Source organism: Myotis lucifugus, unplaced genomic scaffold (assembly GCF_000147115.1).
Source record: "Myotis lucifugus unplaced genomic scaffold, Myoluc2.0 scaffold_11, whole genome shotgun sequence".
Taxonomy (NCBI): Eukaryota; Metazoa; Chordata; class Mammalia; order Chiroptera; family Vespertilionidae; genus Myotis; species Myotis lucifugus.
In genome coordinates this window covers 305250-314568 of record NW_005871059.1, presented here as the reverse complement: position 1 = coordinate 314568, position 9319 = coordinate 305250, and the positions used below count along the sequence as shown (strand labels likewise).

Here is a 9319-nt window from a genome sequence, read left to right as displayed (position 1 = left end):
CCCGAGTTGGGGTCCGATCGGAGGTGGAGTTCCGCGGAAGGGTGGGCTCCTGGGGAGACGCGGAGGGCGGAGAGCTCCGTCCGGAGGAGTTGCCGCGCGGGCCCTGGGCTGGTGACGGTCGTATGGAACTTCCAATCCGCTGGGCGGCCTTCCGGGGGCGGCGGTTTGAAACCTCGCGGAGAGCCCGTCGGGCGGCCGAGCGCCGGCGTCCCAGACAGCCTGGCGGGTCCGACCCGCGGGGCACCGCCGCGGGGGGGGCCGGCCAGCCCATGGCCCTTCAGCGCAGGTCCTCCGTCCCTGCCGGCTACCCCGGCGGTTTCTCGACCCCTCCCCCGATGAGCTTTCTCCCGTTCTGGGCTCCGCACCTTCCTTCGAATGTGGGGTCCCCTGAGAGCGGAGCCGCGTTTGGCCCGCGGAATGGAAGAGTTCGCCCAGTTCTCTGGTAACTCCTTCCCCCACCGTGGGTTCTCCGAGGTCCTCCGCGCCATCCTCGGCCACAGGACTGCGGGCCGGGGTTTTCGAGCCCCCGTGATCCAGAACGGAATGCGGAGCGATACAGATCTGGGCCGAACCTTTGTTTTCCTGGGAGTTGAGGGGGACCTGAAGGAACCCCTTAGGAAGCCCTTGCTGATTGTTCTCCGACTTAGGGGAAGGCGAGCTGGACAATGTACCATTGAGGACGCCTCTCCCTGGTCCTGGAGGGCTTGGGCTGGCGCTGCGGGACAGGGGGGACCCGCTCCCTGCCTGCGAAGAGGAGGTTTACATCCATCCTCACCTCCTTGCCCATCCTGGCAGGAATTGCCCTGCCCCAGAACGAGAGCCTGCCCCTCTTAGCCTTCAAACATGGTCTCACTGTACGGAAGACTTGCCTTAGGCTCTCGGCGGAACATTTCTGAATAAGCCATGTCAGTCACAGTGACATCAGTAAGTTTGAAGTGCTGCTTGTCGTTCTGTGCACCTTGTTGTCATTGGAATGGTGGCTACATGGACTCTAGGTAGTGCGTAGGTGTGTGCTAATTTCATACAGGGAATGAAAAGGCACACGTTATAAGTTGCTTTATCATGAAACGTGAAAATTATAAGTTACTGTATAATAGTAAATAATTTCTTCTCTTGTTATAACTGAATGGGCCCCATAGTATTCAGTTGTTTGTAAGCTTTTTTTTTCTCCAGAATTCTTTTAGTTAATTGCCAGGTGTCTTTGAGGTACTGTAATTGACTTGTATTTTGTTTTTGGATTATCCACTTTACTTGTTACACCGTTGTTCTGGGGGAATCTACGTCTAATTGTCCTAATTGGACATTGACATTACAAAACAAACCAGATGTGCTGTTTTTCATACTCATGCTAACTTTGTAATATACTTGATCTGGAATTTTAAAAAATGTTTTTTGATTTTTTTTTTGGTTAAAATAGCAGGCAACTTTTGAGAAAAGTTAAAAATTCCGCTTCTGAATTGTATTTGAATAGCATGAGCTACAACAAAAACAGATAATTTAATTCCTGCTTCTATTTCTTCTTTTAAAATATTTCCCTCCTCTAATAAAGTTTTTGAGTCGAATACACTTTTTTCTTGCGTGAAATTTGTTTGACTAGGATTAATGGAGATTCTTTAGTAAAGATCAGTTTGTGTATCTTCAAAATATTATGCTTTAAAGAAAACTTTCAGGATCTGAAAGCATTAGTTTTCCTTTTATTTTTTTTGAAAGCATTAGTTTTTAATCACTATATTTCTTACATGTAAGAAAAGTCAAAGTAAAGGATTTCTTTCTTGGACCAAAGGTCTAGTTGAAATTTAAGCTACACTTCCACATCTCTTGTGGGTTATGTCAGGTTCATTTTGATGTTCATTGATACCAGCAGTTTGAAAGAAAAAATGTTTAGTGATGTTCTAAACCAGCGGTTCTCAACCTGTGGGTCGCGACCCCTTTGGGGGTCGAACGACCCTTTCACAGGGGTTGCCTAAGACCATCGGAAAAAACATACATAATTACATATTGTTTTTGTGATTAATCACTATGCTTTAATTATGTTCAATTGTAACAATGAAATTGGGGTCACCACAACATGAGGAACTGTATTAAAAGGTCGCGGCATTAGGAAGGTTGAGAACCAATGTTATTATACGGATTTGCATAGTAAAGGATTTTATACTCTGATCATGGTAAATAACAGTTTAGCTCTTTCCAGAATTTATTTTGGTTAACTCAGAAAAATGTGTAATTCTATTTTAGGGAGCAAGAAAAAGCACATGGATACCTTAAAGAGAAATTACTCTAGTGTATATATAGTGTAGTATACTGTACAACCAATAAATTGTTCAGGTCTTTAGAAGAACTAATGTAACATAAAACATAATTTGAAAAGCCTCTATTTATAGTTTAGTATTACAGTTTATAAAACCTTAGAATTTTATTTCCTTTGAAATATATAACTTTAAGTTAGACTATATTAATTATGCTACATAAATTTAGAACAGACTGCAAAATGCAAGATTTACATCTGAGTTTTTCACCTTTAAATTTTATTTGTTCCATCTTTTTGTTTTGATGAAAGAGAATCTTTTCACCCAACTTTTTAAAAAAAAATCAGGTTAAAAATTTATTCTTGAAGAGAAACAAATTCAGAATATTTCTATATGTTTTAGTATGAGAAGAATTTGTGATACAGTTTTTCTTTTAACATTAGTAAAAAGTCACAATAGTTTATGGTTACAAATCTTGAGACCATATTTCTCAAGTTTGAAACACTTTTTGTTTTGATTGATAAAGGAATATTGTTAAAAAGTTCTTTGTCAGTAAGAGGTTCAGACAAACATGATTCCATAGGATAGTGTTATGTCTGAAAACTTGTACCCAACAATACTACTATTCAACTTTGCAGACATTCATTTAGTCTTTTGAACCACTCCAATAAAAGAATGCTCCTTTTTGGAGATGTTTTTGAAAGATACTTAGTAATTGAAAGTGAAATGGCTGACAGAGAAGTCTTACAGAGTTACGGTTTTAGATGAGTAGTTGATGACTATATGTCTTAATGTATGCCATGGAACCTTCTACAAATAAATGGAGTAGGTAAATAATAGAATAGTGTTTGCCTGGTTTTGATGGATTTTTCACATTTGGTTGGTAGTTAAATAGATGATTGTGTTTGCATTTTTTTGGAGACCTGAAAATTAAAGATGTATCAGTATGATCATAGCATTTTAGAACTTTCAAGAGTTTCAGATCATCTTTTCTAATTTCCTCTTTTTACAAATGATAAAATCAAAGCTTTTAGAAGTTAATTGTTATGCCCACAGTCTCAGCAGAGACAACCTGAAGTCCAGATCTCTTGACTTACTGCATTTCTAATGTCTTTTCCATCCTAATACCATGGGAGGAGAAACAAAAAAGACCTTCAGTTTTGACAAACTTATTATATAAACTTTTTCCATTCAAAGGATACATCTATACCAAAGAATATGGAAAAGGGAAAATAATCACATATGAGGGACATTTTTAAAAAGTAGGCATGCTGGCCTCTGGATTCTATCACTGATTCTCTTCATCTGGTTTCTCTTCATCCTCACTGTCACTACTTTTGGTCATCTTCTGATTTGCACAGTAGCTGATTGGTCTCAGCCATTAGTCTTTCCTCACTGTTACCCAAGATCAAAGTGCTGCCAGTGTCATTTTCGTACAAAATAAAATAAATCATGTCATATCTCTTATTGGAAAAACTGTACATTCTCTGTGTCTCATACAGTCACATCCAATCTTAATTCCTTAGTTTGGCATGTAAAAGTATTTGCATTCAGATCCTAAAGCCTTTAGTCTTCACAGTCTTTACACTGCCACCAACTCCCTCTTTTTTTTCCAGTGTGTTCAAGCCATATGCTTCTGTAGCATTGAACTACTCATTTTTTAGGACTTGCTAAGTTTTTCATGTTTCATTTTCTTTTTTCTATATTGAAATTAGAGTGGTGTTGCTCTACCATTCCTCCCTCTCTCTTCCTCTTACCCCATAGACCTGGCAAACTCCTGCTTATGCTCCAATTTAAATATTTTTTCTTTTAGAAGCCTCCCCTTATTCACCCAGTATACTCATTAGCTGTGCTTCTGTCCCTCTATTCTTATGTGTATAATAGCACTGTAAGTGATATTTATCTGCCCCTTCAACTAATAGCTACAAATGTGTGATCACAGGGTTGGACAGATACTGCACTCTCACAATTTGTATTTAATTTAAAAAATGCCCTGAATTGGTGAACATGAACCCCTGATATTTTTAGTAATAATTTTGAAAGCCTGAAATATAGTGGTGTTGCATGAGATACATGGTTAAATATAAATATTTCTGTAGCACTAACTAGGTCTAGTGTAATTTTTGTTCTAAGAAATTATATGGTGCTTTTCAAGACAGTTGAAACAATAGATTGATAAGGAGCATAGGTGAATTTTTTTGAATTACTAGGCATTTTTTGGTCTTTATGCCAGCTCTTCTAAAGGATCTAGACTGCAGTTATCTATCTTCTGTGCTTTTAGTACCTATTTTATAGAGATGCTTAGAAAATGTCAGCGTTCAAACATTTTAGGACTTTTTTGATATGGATATATGTTAAAAAGTTAAGTAGCACTTAGTGAATCAAGTAGGCATTGGTATATGTTTAATTGTTTCTTCATTTATGCATTGCAAGCCTTCAAAACTTTATTTTTGAGGCCCAGAGGAAATAAATATTCTTTTCAATGAAATTGAGCAGTGGTTGACAGATTTCTGTAAAGAGGCTAATGCTGCATATTTTAGGCTTTGTGGGCCATACTTTCTATGTTGCAATTACTTGAATCTGCTATTGTAGTGCCAACGTATCAACAGATAATATATAAACAAATACAAATTAGAATGGCTGTGTTTTGTAAGTAAAACTTTATTTACAAAAACAGGTGATGGGCTGGATTTGGCCCTGCAGACTAGTTTGCCAATCCTTTGATTAGAGCAGTGATGTTATTATGTGTTCTGATGAGAACACATTTGTGCTGTCCAATATGGTAGCCACTAGACACATGTGGCTCAAGAGACATGATTAGTGTGTCTGAGAAAGTGGCTAGTAGCAATAATATTGGAATGCACAGGTTTAGAGTTTTTGCAATGAGTGGTTTAGCAACACATAATTCTCAAATCCATGGAGTGACCTTTTAATAAAAATGTGTAAATGACCGTGAGGACAAATGAAATAGGAAAGATGCCTTTCAAGTTATAGGTGAAAATTTGAGGCTGAAATTGTTTGATAAAGCAAACCAATATTGGAACTGGAAAACTCAATTTGTGAGTGGAATCAAGGGTATCTGATTACTTTTTCAAAAAACATTTTGTAAAAAAACAAAAAACAAAAAAGAATGCGTAATAAATGCATGTGCACAAAAAGATATATAATGTAATGTAGTCTTCCTTTTACCTTTTCTCCTTTCTAGAAGCAACTGGTTTTTCTTTTTAGAGAGGTTTTCTTGGGGGCTGTGTGTTTGATGATAAATGGTAGTACACGTTTTTCTCTCTAGTTTTTAACCTTAAATATAGCTGGAAGATTATTATGTATCTTATGTACTGCAATGCCTAGTTCCTCTTAATAGTTTCATTGTATTCTATTGAATTTGTTCTTCTTGATGGACATTTAGGTCGTCTCCAGTCTTTTGCTAGTACTAACACTGCAGTGAATATCCTAGTAGGCACAGTATTTTGTGTGTATTAGTATAGCTGTAAATTAAATTCCTAGAAGTTGTTTACCCTTGGAAGTAATGGCTTGAAATGATTTGCTTAATATGGTGCTGTATGAAATAAAAATTTTTAAAGACTACAGACAGGGAGCTGAGAATAAAGAAGAGAAATGTTATGGCTTTAAAAATAATTATTAGTACATAAAAATGAGTTCTAAATCATTAGTTTGCTGTAGGAAGTGAAAGTTACTGGTTTAGCAGCATGGGAAAGGTATGTCTCTGAGTTTTCGATAGGCAAAAAGTAGACAGACTTATGGGGAGGTGTTTTTTTTTTAATCCTTACCAGAGGATATTTTTTTCCATTGCTTTTTAGAGAGAGAGGGAAGGAGAGGAGGAAGGAAGAGAGAGAGAGAGAGAGAGAGAGAGAGAGAGAGACCAACCTACAGACATGGATGTGAGAGAGACACATTGATTGATTGCCTGTCTCCCCCCCCCCCCCCCCCCCCTCCGAAAAGCAGGGCAGAGGATTGAACCTGCAACCCAGGTATGTGCCCTTGACTGGGAATCAACCTTGGGCAGGCCAATGGGCAGGGAAGATTTTTGATGAATTAAGAATTTTTACTTTAGTGTACTATATTTTTGAACTGGAAATGCTGGATAAAGAAATTAATATGTTAAATTGTGTATTAGTTTTGTAAAATGCTCGAGTAGTGCAGTGAAATTTAAGCATCAATGTAGAAGACTTAGGCAGTACATTAGAATTTGAAGTTTTCTTGGTGGTAAATGAATAGAGTCAGAGTGTTTGGCTAATGTTTTTAAAGATCAACTTGTTCCTTATCTTGTCATGTTGTGACTGTGTGATGTTAGTGCTGCTTTTGGATTCCAAAACAAAAGAACAAGACAGTTGTTTTTCAGAGAGCATTTAAATCTTTTTAAGTACTAGTGTGACTGTGTCTTTAAAATCAGGTAGTTTTTTTGGTCTAGAACCATAAAGAGGTAGCTGACAAAGCTATTTAAAGATTTTTGACCATTTATAAATAGCTGATGGTCCAACAGTTCCTGTAATAGCTGTTTTGAGCATGCATTGTGCAGGATAAAAGAGAGTCTCAAGAGAGACGACAGGATGTAATTCAGGATACAAGTGTGCAGCAGTAGTTTTTATTGAGGGTTTGAGTTCTTATCCAGAAGTCGGTGATTGATCAAAGAGAAATAAAAACCTGTGAAATCCTCAAATAATTGCTATTCTTTTAAAATGTTGTGAATTTCTAATATATGAAGTCTTTCTGAAGGAAAAACACACCCTCCCTATAGAGGCTTTAACCTGTTATGCATTTTCTATTTAAAAATATTATTTCAGTGAGACTTTGTGGTTGATGATCTCAGTTACCAAGATGAATGTGATTAGCAGATAGCTTGGATTACCAAATATGCCAGCTACCCTAGTTTTCTTCTGTGACCACAGACCAAAACCTGTCATGGCAAACTGTTTGGCAAATATTTGTAGATATTTACATTAGGACAGAAAGGTAAGTCCACGGCTGTTAAAAAAAATAAGGCAAAATTTTGGCCTTATAGGTGGGTTAATTGCCTCTTTCTGTAGAAAGTTAAAATTTTTGTTGTGATTGTTAAATAAGCTCACCCGTAAAAGTACCAAGCAGTTTGAGGCACAAAGTATGTTACTTCTTACAAAAGTTTGTTTCCTCTTCCCCTTTTCCTTTTGCAATGTAATTATAGTTTCATTTTAAGAGTTATTTAAACACTGAGTGAAACCTGTTGTTTTGGATTTAGATGCAAATTAAAAAAAATTGACCTTCCTTCTGAAAAGTTATACATTGTAGGGCAAAAAAGTTATACATTGTAGGTTTACAGTTATTCATATGGAAAATAATACAATAATTAAAAAATAATACAAGAATAAATTTTGCATTTCGTTTATTCATAACTGTAAACCTACTTTTGCCCCACTCTGTGTATAATGTGAGCTTGTGTAACTTAGAAAGTCAGAGTTCTGTTAACTAATTTCTCAGCAACTTTTTGATTTTTATAGCATATTTGTATCAAAATAGAAATGTTTTTATGCTATTAAATTTTCTCAGATAATAGTAGCACACGATTTAAAAAAACTCCAACAGTACAATTGTACTTAAAAGTAAAAGCTTTCTTATTGTCCACTCCCAAGCCTCCTTCACTTCTCAAAGGAAACTAGTGTTAACTGTTTGTGTTTAAAGTTTTGCTGGTGCTTACCATTATAATTTTTTTTTCTTTAATATGTTACGCTTCACGAATTTGCGTGTCATCCTTGCGCAGGGGCCATGCTAATCTTCTCTGTATCGTTCCAATTTTAGTATATGTGCTGCCGAAGCGAGCACCTAACATTATAATTTTAAAGTATCCTATCTAATAAAAGAGAAACATGGTAATTAGCTGTACCTCCTCTACCCTTCCCATTGGCTAATCAGGGCGATATGCAAATTAACTGCCAGCCAAGATGGCAGCCAGCAGCCAGGCAGCTTGAAGCGAACAGGAGGCTTGCTTGCTTCAGTGATGGAGGAAGCCAACGTTCCCCGCCTGCTGCTGCCGGCCTCTGAGCTTGCAGTTTAAGAAACAATGTTACAAATATAGAAGCTAAACAAAACCCCAGAAACCTGCTTTTAGCCATCCGGGCTTCAGCCAGCAGGACCACAACATTGTTTCAATTATAGAACAAACGCAGATCCCTGCTTTCAGCCAGCCGGGATCTCAGAGCTGGAGTGAGCAGGACTGCAACAGTGTTACAATTATAGAACCCAAACAAACCAGATACCTGCTTTCAGCAGCCAAGGCCTCAGAGCTGGAGCCAAGCCTCAGAGCTAAAGCTGGCCCAGAATAAAAAAAAAAAAGAAAAAAAGGACAGGTTGGGAGCTTCAGTCACCCGCCAGCCTGAAAACGGCCCTCAGCCCCTCACCCAGACTGGCCAGGCACCCCAGTGGGGACCCCCACCCTGAAGGGGGTGTGACCAGCTGCAAACAGCCATCATCCCCTCATCCAGGCTGGCCAGGCACCCCAGTGGGGACCCCCACCCTGAAGGGGGTGTGACTAGCTGCAAACAGCCATCATCCTCTCATCCAGGCTGTCCAGGCACCCCAGTGGGGACCCCCACCCTGATCCAAGACACCCTTCAGGGCAAACCAGCTGGCCCCCACCTGTGCACCAGGCCTCTATCCTATATAGTAAAAGGGTAATATGCCTCCCGGCACCGGGATCAGCGTGACAGGGGGCAGCGACCAAACCCCCTGATCGCTCTGCAGCTCTGTATGTGACGGGGGCGGGGCCACAACCTCCCTATCCGCCCTGCTCTGTTCGTGACAGGGGAAGGCGCCCCAACCCCCTGATCAGCCCTGCTCTGTGCCTGATAGGGGGGAGCTCCCCAACCCCCTGATCGCCCTGCGGCTCTGTGTGTGACAAGGGGCGGCGCCCCAACTCCTCAATCGGCCCTGCTCTGAGCCCGACCAGGGGCTGCACCTAGGGATTGGGCCTGCCTTTCTGCCACCCGAGAGCAGGCCTAAGCCAGCAGGTCGTTATCTCCCGAGGGGTCCCAGACTGCAAGAGGGCACAGGCCAGGCTGAGGGAACCCCTCCCCCCCCCCCCC

The 9319-nt window shown here is 39.8% G+C and overlaps 1 protein-coding gene and 1 non-coding gene across 5 annotated transcripts in view; one reads left to right on the top strand and one right to left on the bottom strand.

The window, feature by feature from the left end:
• The window catches only part of CDK19 (cyclin dependent kinase 19), a 117355-nt gene that overhangs the window by 794 nt on the left and 107242 nt on the right, over positions 1-9319 (top strand). The gene's annotated exons all lie outside the window — the stretch shown is intronic.
• On the bottom strand, positions 7954-8060 carry LOC111825045. The gene has a single exon (XR_002828154.1). It is a non-coding gene; the product is annotated as a U6 spliceosomal RNA (small nuclear RNA).